The sequence below is a fragment of the Oncorhynchus mykiss genome, chromosome 12 (assembly GCF_013265735.2).
Source record: "Oncorhynchus mykiss isolate Arlee chromosome 12, USDA_OmykA_1.1, whole genome shotgun sequence".
NCBI lineage: Eukaryota > Metazoa > Chordata > Actinopteri > Salmoniformes > Salmonidae > Oncorhynchus > Oncorhynchus mykiss.
In genome coordinates, this window is record NC_048576.1 from 9,973,664 (window position 1) to 9,987,440 (window position 13,777).

The 13,777-nt window shown below is 41.4% G+C and overlaps 1 protein-coding gene across 5 annotated transcripts in view; it reads right to left on the bottom strand.

Annotated features, from left to right (window-relative positions):
* The window catches only part of sema4d (sema domain, immunoglobulin domain (Ig), transmembrane domain (TM) and short cytoplasmic domain, (semaphorin) 4D), an 82,685-nt gene extending 72,555 nt beyond the window's left edge, over positions 1-10,130 (bottom strand). For all 5 annotated transcript variants that reach the window (XM_036936874.1, XM_036936876.1, XM_036936875.1 and 2 more), the window contains exon 1: positions 9,877-10,130. The gene's annotated coding sequence lies outside the window, so the exon portion shown is untranslated. The remainder of the gene's footprint in view (positions 1-9,876) is intronic.
* Between the last annotated feature and the right edge of the window lie 3,647 nt (positions 10,131-13,777).

Below are 13,777 nucleotides of genomic sequence, written 5' to 3' on the forward strand. Positions count from 1 at the left end.
TCTTACGTTAACTCAACGGTATTCACAGCATTTAAGTTTGATCCCCCTTGGCTTATACCTATAGGCTCAATGTAGACTAATAACCTCATACCTATAGGCTCAATGTAGACTAATAACCTCATACCTATAGGCTCAATGTAGGCTAATAACCTCATACCTATAGGCTCAATGTAAACTAATAACCTCTTGCTGTCCCCTCCGCTTCAATCAATCTGATGAGCATAACGCCTAAACCACCATAATGTTGTTTTGATGCTTCATTGATCCTGGACAATTCATGTCACATGCATGGAAGTCACTGAGGGGATTTCATAGAAATATTTCAGATTTTCTAAAAGTTGCCAAAACATATCAATTTGACAAGTGAATTTGAGCCTAGATGAAAAATAAATAAATAAATAAATAGGGAGTCGCGGTGCTGAAATGAGTTCTGCCGCAACTCCACAGAGCAACTTCTCAAATAAAAGTAGTCGTACATACAACATACTGTGTCAATATGAGAGCTCCACGCCAATGTTTTTTTGGCTGTGCAGGAAACCGAGATCAATCTTCAATATCTAGCTTCTTATCATTTGATATGAAATCATATTTCTGCTAAATAGCAAGACAAACATTAAAACGGAATATTGAAGGATTCTGGAATGCAACGCAACACACTCTTCCCCGAAGGCTCCGACAACAATGTAATTGTGTCTGTTGCAAGGAGCAGATGCTCCTCATGTTTGTGCCAATAGGAAATTATTCAAGCCTGGGGATGTTGGGTTTTGTGGGTGTGGCGGGGGTAGTTCTGCTTCTTCCAGAAGATTCTTCCAGAATCTTGTTGGAATGCAACATATTACCTAGAAATAGCTACAGTAAGTTATCCTGTTGCTCAGGTCCTTGAGTGCCAGGGGAACAGAGGTAATGCATATGCAAATAGGTGTGTATGATGACTTCATAGCACCGTTTACAGTGGCCTCCACAGCTGGGGGTTGAGGGCAGCTCACAACTGCTCTGGCTATTGCCAGTCTAGCCTGGAATTCAAACTGATATGAAACTGCATATTTTGGTCCGCAAACCCAGCAGACCCAGTCCATTAAATGACCTGATGCAGGTCGACTTACTGCAGCAGGAAAGCTTGCGAAACACAAACCTGTGATCCAACTTGGCCGTGTTAAGTACCAAGCAGAAGAAAATACTAAAACCTGAACTTGTCCAATAAGACCCTTGTTTCTGTTTTCCATTGCAAAATGTTTAAAAGTGATTTCAGTCTTGTACCCTAATAAACATGACCTTGTCCTCTGATTTTGAGGTAATTACATTATTGCGGTTTGCCTCACTGGTAGCAGTGACATAGAAAACCCTTGTGTGCCAATGGCATATCCATGCAACCCTGCACAAGCCCTCTGTCAGAGGCAATTTGAGCACTCATAAGTTCTGACAAATAGTCTGGTCTCACAGACAAGGAATACATAACTCCTAACAAGCAAAAACAAACGCCATTTTTTCCCCCACATTTGTCTAGTTGGAACTAAGATGTTTTTGAGTGATATAGAGCATTCCATTTCAGTCTTATTCCAACTAGCCGTAAATCAATTACCGGTGAAAAGTCCCTGAAGTCTGGGTCGCGTGCTTCAATAGAATACTTTTGCTTGTGAATAGAACCTACGTAATTCGATCAACTCGTTTGCGAGTCCTGTGCTTCCAATGATGTTGTTAACAACGTTAACCTCAAAGTCAAGACAACACACTAGAGGTCGACCGATTTTGATTTTTCAACGCCGATACCGATAATTGGAGGACCAAAAATGCCGATACCGATTAATCGGCAGATTTATTTTTTATTTGTAATAATGACAATTACAACAATACTGAATGAACACTTAAGTTAACTTAAGTTAATACATCAATAAAATCAATTTAGCCTCAAGTAAATAATGAAACATGTTCAATTTGGTTTAAATAATGCAAAAACAAAGTGTTGGAAAATAAAGTAAATGTGCAATATGTGCTATGTAAGAAAGCTAACGTTTCAGTTCCTTGCTCAGAACATGAGAACATATGAAAGCTGGTGGTTTTAACATGAGTCTTCAATATTCCCAGGTAAGAAAGTTTAGGTTGTAGTTATTATAGGACTATTTCCCTCTATACCATTTGTATTTCATTAACCTTTGACTATTGTATGTTCTTATAGGTACTATAGTATTGCCAGTGTAACAGTATGCTTCCGTCCCTCCTCCCTGGGCTCGAACCAGCAACACAACGACAACAGCCACCATCGAAGCAGCGTTACCCATGCAGAGCAAGGGGAACAACTACTAGAAGGCTCAGAGCAGGTGACGTTTGAAACGCTATTAGTACGCGCTAACTAGCTAGCCATTTCACTTCGGTTACACAAGCCTCATCTTGGGAGTTGATAGGCTTGAAGTCATAAACAGCGCAATGCTTGACGCACAACGAAGAGCTGCTGGCAAAACGCACGAAAGTGCTGTTTGAATGCCTACCACCGCTCAGTCAGATACTTAGATACTTGTATGCTCAGTCAGATTATATGCACCGCAGGACACGCTAGATAATATCTAGTAATATCATCAACCATGTGTAGTTAACTAGTGATTATGATTGTTTTTTATAAGATAAGTTTAATGCTAGCTAGCAACTTACCTTGGCTAACTGCATTTGCGTAACAGGCAGTCAGTCTCCTTGTGGAGTGCAACGAGAGAAAGGCAGGTCGTTGTTGCGTTGGCCTAGTTAACTGCAAGGTTGCAAGATTGGATCCCCCGAGCTGACAAGGTTAAAATCTGTCGTTCTGCCCCTGAACAAGGCAGTAAACCCACCGTTCCTATGCAGTCATTGAAAATAGTGTTCTTAACTGACTTGCCTAGTTAAATAAAAGGTATATAAAAATGTTTTAAAAAATACAATATATATATTAATTAAATAAATAATAATCTGCAAATCGGCGCCCAAAAATATCGATTTCCGATTGTTATGAAAACTTGAAATCTGCCCCAATTAAATCGGCCATTCCGATTAATCGGTCGACCTCCACAACACGCAGATGTTTAGTCAATGAAAGGATTGCAAGCGTTCAAAACATCATCAGCGTGTTTGAATTAAGGAGTCACTGAATAAACCAAAACAACCTACTACAATGAAGACCCAGAATAACCTTTCCTGACCTTTACTCTGAAATAACAAGACCTCGGGAAAGCAACTTGATATTGGAATTCAAGAAGTGAAACAAAATATTAAAGCAACTTATTTGTGCATCAATGTTCTTGCATGACTTCTTCACTGCAGTGAATTACCAATGTAATATAGCCGAAATCCATTTATTGATCCATCATTTGATGACTACGTGCGTGTTGTTTTGAAGTAGCCTCTCGAGTCTAGATAATTTACCAGCATGCATTTCAATGTTAAAGCGGCATTCAGCCTCTTCTCCCGCTGGGAGGATTAAAGTAGAAGTTCACACACATAATGTTGCGGATACAGTTCGGAATTACACAATATCGTGTGTACAACATCTAAAAAACCTGAACCACTATACGGAGAGATTAGATGTTTCTAAAATTACATCTGTTCTTGGAGTCTTTGATCATCCGTGGCCGCCATACTGCAGAACAAGCTATGAGGAAGTCTACTGTTGGTGGGATAAATTTCCCAAACCCAAGTGAAAAAAAATTAGATTTGATTCAAATCAGGAGAACTTCTCCTTTAAAATGGCAGCACTGTATTCTGATGGAGGCAGAGCCCAGTAAGAGACTCTTCTCTTCCCTGGAGTACCTGACACTATTGATGAGCTCTGAAAGAACTTGGCACACACAAGTTGGCAGGAGTCAACACAGCCCTTATGTCACTAGTTTGTCTGTTGACAGACAGGGTCCTACATTGTCTAGTTGGGTTCACCGGGTGTGCTGAGAATCATAAGTCGTCATCGATATTCTAGATGTTTGAGTAGACAGTTCCCCATTCAAACCAAAGTTACCAAAAGCTATCATATACTGTCCATAACCAGCTGATTAGTCTGTTTTCCAATGCCTTAGACTTGGCTCGTCAGATGTTGGTTTCGTGTACAGTACCAGTCAAAAGTAGACACCTACTCATTCAAGAGTTTATTTTTACTATTTTCTATATTGTAGAATAGTGAAGACATCACAACTCTGAAATAACACATATGGACTCATGTAGTCTTTTTTTTTTTAAGTGTTAAAAATCTAAATATTTTTTTATATTTGAGATTCTTCAAAGTAGCTACCCTTTGCCTTGATGACAGCTTAGCACACTCCTGGCACTCTCAACCTGCTGCAAGAGGAATAGTTTTCCAACAGTCTTTCCAGTTCTCACATATGCTGAGCACTTGTTGGCTGCTTTTCCTTTAATCTGAGGTCAATTTGGTTGAGGTCGGGTGATTGTGGAGGCCAGGCCATCTGTTGCAGCACTCAATCACTCTTCTTCTTGATCAAATAGCTCTTACACAGCCTGGAGGTGTGTTGGGTTATTGCCCTGTTGAAAAACACATGATCATCCCATCTGGTTCGCTCTCAGTGGGACTGCATATCGCTGCAGAATGCTGTGGTAGCCATGCTGGTTAAGTGTGCCTCAAGTTTTAAATCACTGGCAGTGTCACCAGCAATGCACCACCACACCTCCTCCATGCTTCACGGTGGGAACCACACAAGCTGAGACCTACTCTGCATCTCACAGACAGAGGTTAGAACCAAAAATCTTCAATTTGGACTCATCAGACCAAAGGACAGATTTCCACCAGACTAATGTCCATTGCTCGTGTTTCTTGGCCAAAGCCAATCTATTCTTCTTATTGGTGTCCTTTAGTAGTGGTTTCTTTGCAGCAATTCAACCATGAAGGCCTGATTCATGCAGTCTCCTCTGAACAGTTGATGTTGACATGTGTTGGTTACTTGAACTATGTGAAGCATTTATTGGGACTGCAATCTGAGGTGCAGTTAAATAACATGTCACATACGCCGAATACAACAGGAGTAGACCTTAGCGTGAACCGCTTACTTACAAGCCCTTAACCAACAATGAAATTCAAGAAATAGAATTAAGAAAATATTTACTAAATAAATTAAAGTGAGAAGAAACATTTTATATCTAAAAGTAACAAGAAAATTACATAACGAGGCTATATACAGGGGCTACCGGTACCGAGTCAATGTGGGAGTACAGGTTAGTCAAGGTAATTTGTAAAGTAAAGTTTTAGGGTAACGGAGGTTGGATTAGGAACGTTGTTTGAAGTGTTTGGACCAAGTTTACAGGTAACTTATTAGATACTTTGTAGGCATGTTGGGCGAGTTGAAACCGGTGTATTTCTGAATCAAATGTGCCAAATAAATGGACATTTTTGGGACATAAAGGACATTATCAAACAAAAGTACCATTTGTGATGTATCTGGGACCTTTTGGAGTGCCAACAGAAGATCAAAGGTAAGGCATTAATTATATCGCTATTTCTGACTTTTGTGGCACACCTGCCTGGTTGAAATATGTTTTTCATGTGTTTGTATGCGGGGTGCTGTCCTCAGATAATCGCATGGTTTGCTTTCGCCGTAAAGCCTTTTTGAAATCTGATAGCGGCTGGATTAACAAGAAGTTAAGCTTTATTTTGATGTATAACACATATTTTCAAGGTTCAATATTTGGTATTTTCACCGGATGTTGGCCAGGTCCCGCTGCCGTCCCACCTGCCCATAAGAAGTTAAGACATGGGGCGGCAGCCTAGTGGTTAGAGCGTTGGGCTAGTAACTGAAAGGTTGCAAGTTTGAATCCCAGAGCTGGCAAGGTACAAATCTGTCATTCTGCCCCTGAACAGGGCAGTTAACCCACTAGGCAGTCATTGAAAATAAGAATTTGTTCTTAACCGACTTGCCTAGTTAAATAAAGGTAAAATAAAATTTAAAAAATCATGAAGGTCAATGATACTCATTTCTCTTTGTTTATTTGAGCGGTTCTTGACATAAGTTCTTAGTCTTTTACCAAATAAGGGAGATATACAGAAGACAACCAGCAAGGTAGGGCTAAGTGTGCCTTGAACTCTAAATAAGATCACTGACAATGTCAACAGCAAAGCATCCCCAAACCATCACACTTCACTTTCCTGTGGCGGTCCTCATGAGAGACAGTTTCATCATAGCGCTTGATGGTTTTTGCGACTGCACTTAAACTTTTTTTAAGTTCTTGAAATTTACCGCATTGACCGACCTTCATGTCTTAAAGTAAACGGACTGTCATTTTGATTTGCTTATTTGAGCCGTTCTTGCCATAATATGGGCTTTGTCTGTTACCAAATAGTGCTATCTTCTGTATACCACCCCTACCTTGTCACAACATAACTGATTGGCTCAAACACATTAAGGAAAGAAATTCCACAAATTAACAAGGCACACCTGTTAATTTCAATGCATTCCAGGTGGCTACCTCATTAAGCTGGTTGAGAGAATGCCAAGAGTTTGCAAAGATGTGATCAAGGCAAAGGGTGGCTACTTTGAAGAATCTCAAATATAAAATATATTTTGATTTGTTTAACACTTTTGGTTACTACATGATTCCATGTGTTATTTCATAGTTTGGATGTCTTCACTATTATTCTACAATGTAGAAAATAGTAAAAAAAAGAGAAAAACCCTTGAATGAGTAGGTGTGTCCAAACTTTTGACTGGTATTATACCTCCACTGTTTATGAACAGCTATACACATACAGCTTTACTGAACATTAATACTACCACCTCAGAAACTGTTTTATGATTGTCTGCTGGCTGGTAAATGTTCACAGCAATTTCCGGTCCTGCTCTAACAAAGAGCCAGAGGCACAGGGCCAGAGGGACAACCAGAGTGAAGTGCGAGTCCACCATTATATTGACAAGGTCCGGGTGGCTGCCATGCCTCACATGACCCAACACAGGACTGGGATCTAATTTGATGAGGCAGAATAACTACTATATTGAGGCCTCAGGGGAGGACTTCCAAACAGACAGGCAGAGCATAGCATTCCGTCAGTGGGTCTTCAAGCATTATAAATCAATGTTCAGAGTAATGAACCTTTGATGTATAAAATAATAATTTAGTGAAACATGAAATTAATTAGGTACATAACAGATGTGTTCATACAACAAAAGCATTTAGCTGCGTATCTGTCCTCAATGCAAGGATGCATTTCTCACACTTGATAGCTCATCCACAAGGTAGGTTACCTTCTGGATGTCATATAGGCCTAACATTCTGTATGACTATTTGTATTTGGCAGAGAGTGGCCAATGTTATCTACTATCAATATCTCCACAGGCTTCACATTTGACAAGAAGCTAAGAGCAACACAGTCAACTGGGTGGCATGTAGCCTAGTGGTTAACAGCGTTGTGCCAGTAACCGAAGGTTTGCTGGTTTATATTCCCGGGCTGGCTAGGTGAGAGAGAGAGAAAAAAAAACTGTAGATGTTCCCTTGAGCAAGACACTTATCCAGAGTAACTTACAAGAGCAATTAGGGTTAAGAGTATCTGCTAAATTACAATAATTTAACTAACACATTTTCCTAAATTTGCTGGCAGGCTCCTGGACAAGCAACCAGGGGTGCTTAATCTATCCATCGGTACTTGGAATGCACCCGGGGGGTACTACGGGCAGAGCAAAATTCAGTTGGTGGTACAGTAAGCAAAAAAGGTTGGGAACTACTGCTATAGAGGACATTAATTTTAATGGCTTTGCATTGATATGTCTGAACTGGATAAGTTCCTCTCTTTGTACTACTTCTCTACATATCACCCAGGAGATCTGCTGAACGAGTTACAAGATCAAGCCTTCCCAGTAATAAAAATGACTATCATTAAGAGAACTATGATTGATGTGTGTGTCACAGCAACACGATATACAGGTAACGAACGCAGTGTTCTCTGTTTGAGAGTATTCCAACGCGTATGCTCTTTGGTTTGACCCTAGCCTGACAATGACATTCAATGAATTCTACACCGGGCATTAATACGTATTTGGATCACAACCTCTACAAACCAGAAAGTTCAATAAAATTACATTTGAACTTTACTGGTTGTCAATGTGGTTGGTCCTTTTGCAGGTAAGAATGTAAGACAACAGGAAAGTATAATTACGTCAAGGGGCAGGATACCTGACAGTCCTTCTGCCTGCTCAGGTCAGAGCCTCCTCAGTCTCTCCAAGTGGACAAGAGAGTAGTAGTTGATGCTATGTGTTACAGTCCTTTAATTAGGCCACCATCTCCTTATACAGTCAACATTATTATTGCTCTTGTGCTAGTTCTCATTAAGTCTCATGCTGTTTATTATGGACAGTATATGAATTCACACAATTTCTCTGTAAAGATACACATCCATCTCATAGATCCTCTGGGAGTTGCCTTATTCCTGCCAGTGAGTCCCTGGAGCACCGCTCTCTTTTACAGGTAGTGCGTTCAGATCGCTGTCGCCTGAAGCATGGCCAACATGAAAATACCTACATGAGACTCATGAATACTTGCAGAGTTCGTGCACGTGTTTACATGGTTCTGCGCATGCTTCAAGTGATATAAATCTGAACTCAATACCTGCTGTAAAGTAAGTTAAAATATTATTGTATTCAACATTCTGGCTTGTAGAGGTTGTGAGAGGAAACGTTCCTGATCCAACCGCTAATTTATGCCAGGCATTGAATTCAATACAATTCAACGCCGGGTCTCCAGGCTAGTTCAACCAATTATGTACATAAACCCTGGATTGCTGATGCTATGTATTGGCCATTGTGAGGCTTTGAAGACACCGGTTGGCCATATTGGCACTCCACAGGAGCAGTCCTCCATAGGAATTAATGGAATTTTACAGCATTTCAATTAAATGTCTCAATGACAAAATTGTAATTTTTTGTATACTTTAAAATGAATTTATGTGTTTTTCACATATAATTCAAAAGTATGCATTAATGAGTCTTTAATAGAATAAACGTGGCAAAAACGAATGTAGGCATTAATAAATGCACTTCTGTAGCTTCCAAGATGTTTTACAATGGTGATGGGTGCCAAGATGGAGGCACGGTAGCTTCAACACAGCCCCCCCCCCCCCCCCCCCCCCCCCCCCCCCCCCCCTAGTGTATCTATTTATATAAAATCATTCAATTCAACCACTGTAATCTCAAACTGTTACGTGGATAGGCTTTCATTTTTCTCCCATTTCAATACAAATATTTTGTTGTTCAAATGAATGAGCGCCCTTCATTTATACGTGCATCGCTAGCAACCCCGGAATGACCCTGAGAACTCATTAAACATGGAGATATTTTAATCTTTAAAAGTCTCTTGACTAAATAATAATTCTCTAACTGAAACTATTTTACGCCAACTTTGTCATTTATATGAGGTGAGACGCTGCTATGGCTACAGTAACAAACGTGTATTTGCAAAAGTTTTTATATAAAAAAAAAAAGCACGAAATAAAATGTACAAGCCTTCCTTTGAAATTATTTAGGTGGTGATGACAACCTACACACAATTTTAGTCTGGTAAAAAGGCAAGTCAACAAAAAGTGCACTTTTATTTTACAGGAAAATCGATCTTTAAGAAACTTATTAACGTAACTAGATCGCAAACTTCAAAATAAACATAGTAAAGCTGTAGTAAATTCCTTACAAAATAAACAACCTGTTGTAACAAGTGTAAGGCGAACTAAAAGCTCCAACCCCTCAAATACAGACATTTATCCAACCCTACTCACTGAGTGAGCAGCATGCATGACCGCAAGGCAAGCTCAGATACCAGATAGACAGCCATGCAACAACCCACAGCAGATAAGTTTCTCAACAAATGTTCAAGAAAAAATATCCGTATCACGAATTAAACGGTGCATTGACCTAAACATAAAATCAATCTTTGACTTACTTGGTGAAAAAAATATCCTCTTTGTCTGGGTCGTTAAAATAGTTGACCGTGGTTGCCGGAGCTTGTCAAGTTTGTCGCTGTGGCTCACAGCATGGCGGGTGTGACCTGTGTGTGCTGCTGCGAATTCAAAAATCCTTTCTCAGCAGTGATATCAGTCGAGATAGAGAGGGGGGTGGGACAGAGAAAAGCAATATGCAAACAAGCAAGGTAGGTCTCCAGAGGGCACTGATGGCGCTTGTGTGAGAGAGTGGCACAAAGCCCGCTGTTGTTACCCATTTTATACAGTCTATATGGTATTTACAAATAATATTATCTTTGAAAGTTATTATGATACATAGGCCTAGCAGATAATGCAGTTTATTTAACACCTTTATAAAAAGATAATTGAGGACAGGCAGAGGAATTTAAATGTTTTGGCACACTCAATTTATAATAGAATAGAACAGACTCAAACCTCCAAATGGACTCACTAATGTCTAGACTTTACTTTTGACCAAAACTTTGTGTGTGTGTGTGTGGGGGGGGGGGGGGGGGGGGTCCTTGGACATCTACTCACAGACATTCTACTGAAGGGGTTGGAAAGGTCATTGTTATGGGTCAAAGGTTATGCAACATTTCCTCAAATGGAGCAGTGAATCAAAAACACAGTAAAGCCAGACAAACCATCCCTTGTCTTATGGTCCAATGAAGGGGGTGGAAAGGGCAGAGTGCCGGGGGTTCCAACCCCAGACTCCTTCAAGTGGTGGCTCGGGCTAAACACAATCACATCTTTCAGCCGTGGACCTTCTCTAGTCTTGATGAAATGTGGTTGTGAAGTGTGAACAAAGTACTGTTGAAATATATCCATTATTCCAATAGCCTATCTAAATGAATGATGATTTTTCCCTCGTCCCTTAGTCTAACTTCAATTCCATGCACTCCATCTGTATAATGGCATAGTATTCCTACATATCTTTTAGTTTAATGGTCAGAATATACAGTACATGTTTTCCTTCTACATTGATTTTTCAGCTATATCTTCACGACATACATCTAAACGTAAATGTCACTTTATCTTTCTTCACCTTTATCTTTCAGACTTAGGTCCTTGAAGATAATTGTAGTACGTTGTAGTATGTTGTTGGTAAGATGTAACCCTTCTGTTACACACTATCATTGAGATATACAGTAAGTCATAGAACCTAGTCCAATCACAGTCCTATCAGCCCCTGTAGTATCTAGAGCAGAGGAAGCTGGTGGGAGGAGCTATAGGAGGATGGGATCATTGTAATGGCTGGAATGGAATAAATGGATAAGTATCAAACACATCAAACACATGAATCAAGTTTGACTCCATTCCACGTATCCCATTTCAGCCATTACAATGAGCCCATCCTCCTATAGCTCCTCTCACCAGCCTCCTCTGATCTTGCGCTTACTTTAAATGACTCCCTGTGTTAGTGGTACCGTGAGTGCTGCCCAAAATGAATATAAAAAGCAGCTGTGGTAATCTTCATTCACTATGTGACATGTGTTGGTTAAGAGAAAACAGGTGACTATGGAATGTTTGTTGGAACAAGTCCCCAAATGCAATTAGGAGTCTGCTGATTTGTACAGATGTGCATTCTAGAATCTAGATCCCTCCCATTGCATTCTAGATCCCTCCCTGTGCATTCTAGATCTCTCCCTGTGCATTCTAGATTCCTCCCTGTGCATTCTAGATCCCTCCCATTGCCTTCTAGATTCCTCCCTGTGCATTCTAGATCCCTCCCATTGCCTTCTAGATTCCTCCCTGTGCATTCTAGATCCCTCCCATTGCCTTCTAGATTCCTCCCTGTGCATTCTAGATCCCTCCCTGTGCATTCTAGATCCCTCCCTGTGCATTCTAGATCTCTCCCTGTAGATTCTAGGTCTATCCTCCACATATAATAATAATAATTTATTCAACTTTCATAGCGTTATTCATTACATAAAGAACCTCAAAGAGCTTTAAAACAACCAAAAAATGGTTGGAAAGTCCATGGCTTTGAGTAATCATCGGAGGGAGGGGATCAAATGGGAGAGCAAGCACGTCCAGGGGAAGGCAGGCAGCACGGTGTCATCAAGGTGGTGTCTGGAGCAAGTCCAGGGGAAGGCAGGCAGCACGGTGTCATCAAGGTGGTGTCTGGAGCAAGTCCAGGGGAAGGCAGGCAGCACGGTGTCATCAAGGTGGTGTCTGGAGCAAGTCCAGGGGAAGGCAGGCAGCACGGTGTCATCAAGGTGGTGTCTGGAGCAAGTCCAGGGGAAGGCAGGCAGCACGGTGTCATCAATGTGGTGTCTGGAGCAAGTCCAGGGGAAGGCAGGCAGCACGGTGTCATCAAGGTGGTGTCTGGAGCAAGTCCAGGGGAAGGCAGGCAGCACGGTGTCATCAAGGTGGTGTCTGGAGCATGTCCAGGGGAAGGCAGGCAGCACGGTGTCATCAATGTGGTGTCTGGAGCAAGTCCAGGGGAAGGCAGGCAGCACGGTGTCATCAAGGTGGTGTCTGGAGCAAGTCCAGGGGAAGGCAGGCAGCACGGTGTCATCAAGGTGGTGTCTCGAGCAAGTCCAGGGGAAGACAGGCAGCACGGTGTCATCAAGGTGTCTCGCTGTCCTTGCCGTCTGTGTGGCTTCTCCATAGAAGGACTTTGATTAATTTGTAGCTCAGCCACTGCAGTTCATGGACTCCGTAGTAGGTGTAGCCAGCTAGCTGGTCCTTTACTACTACCAAAATGATGCACCCACGGGTGAAGATATGGCAGTCACGTGGCCAGAAAGCACACCACATTTCAATAATTAAAGGAGATGTATCATCTGCTTGGATAGGATGCTTTTATGGGAATATTTTTTATTTATTTCTCTCTCTGTCAATTAGGTTAGTATTGTGGATTAACTACAATGTTGTTGATCCATCCTCAGTTTTCTCCTATCACAGCCATTAATTTAAACTCTGTAACTCTTTTAAGTCACCATTGGTGAAATCCCTGAGCGGTTTCCTTCCTCATCGGCAACTGAGTTAGGAAGGACGCCTCTATCTCTGTAGTGACTGGGTGCATTGATACATACAGTGCCTTCGGAATGTATTCAGACCCCTTGAATTTTTCCACATTTTGTTAAGTTACAGCCTTATTCTATAATGGATTACATGTTTTTCCTCAGCTATCTACACACAATACCCATAATGACAAAGTGAAAACAGGTTTTAAGATTATTATTTTTTTATGTATAAAAAAGAAAAGAGTATTCAGACCCTTTACTATGAGACTCGAAATTGACCAAGAACGCGATGGTCACTTTAATAGATCTCTAGAGTTCCTCTGTGGAGATGGGAGAAGCTTCCAGAAGGATAACCATCTCTGCAGCACTCCACCAATCAGGCCTTTATAGGTAGAGTTGCCAAACGGAAGCCACTCCTCAGTCAAAGGCACATGACAGCCCGCTTGGAATTTGCCAAAAGGCAACGAAAGACTCTCAGACCATGAGAAATAAGATTCTCTGGCTTGATGAAACCAAGATTGAACTATTTGGCCTGAATGCCAAGTTTCACGTCTGGAGGAAACCTGGCACCATCCCTATGGTGAAGCATGATGGTGGCAGCATCATGCTGTGGGGATGTTTTTCAGCACCAGGGACTGGGAGACTCGTCAGGATCGAGGCAAAGATGAACGGGGCAGAATACAGAGGGATCCTTGATGAAAACCTGCTCCTGAGCGCTCAGGACCTCAGATTGGGGCGAAGGTTCACCTTCCAACAGGACAACAACCCTAAGCACACAGCCAAGAGTGTCTTCGGGACGAGTCTCTGAATGTTCTGGAGTGGCCCAGCCAGAGCCTGGACTTGAACCCGATCGAACATCTCTGGAGAGACCTGAAAATAGCTGTGTAGCAACGCTCCCCATCCAACCTGA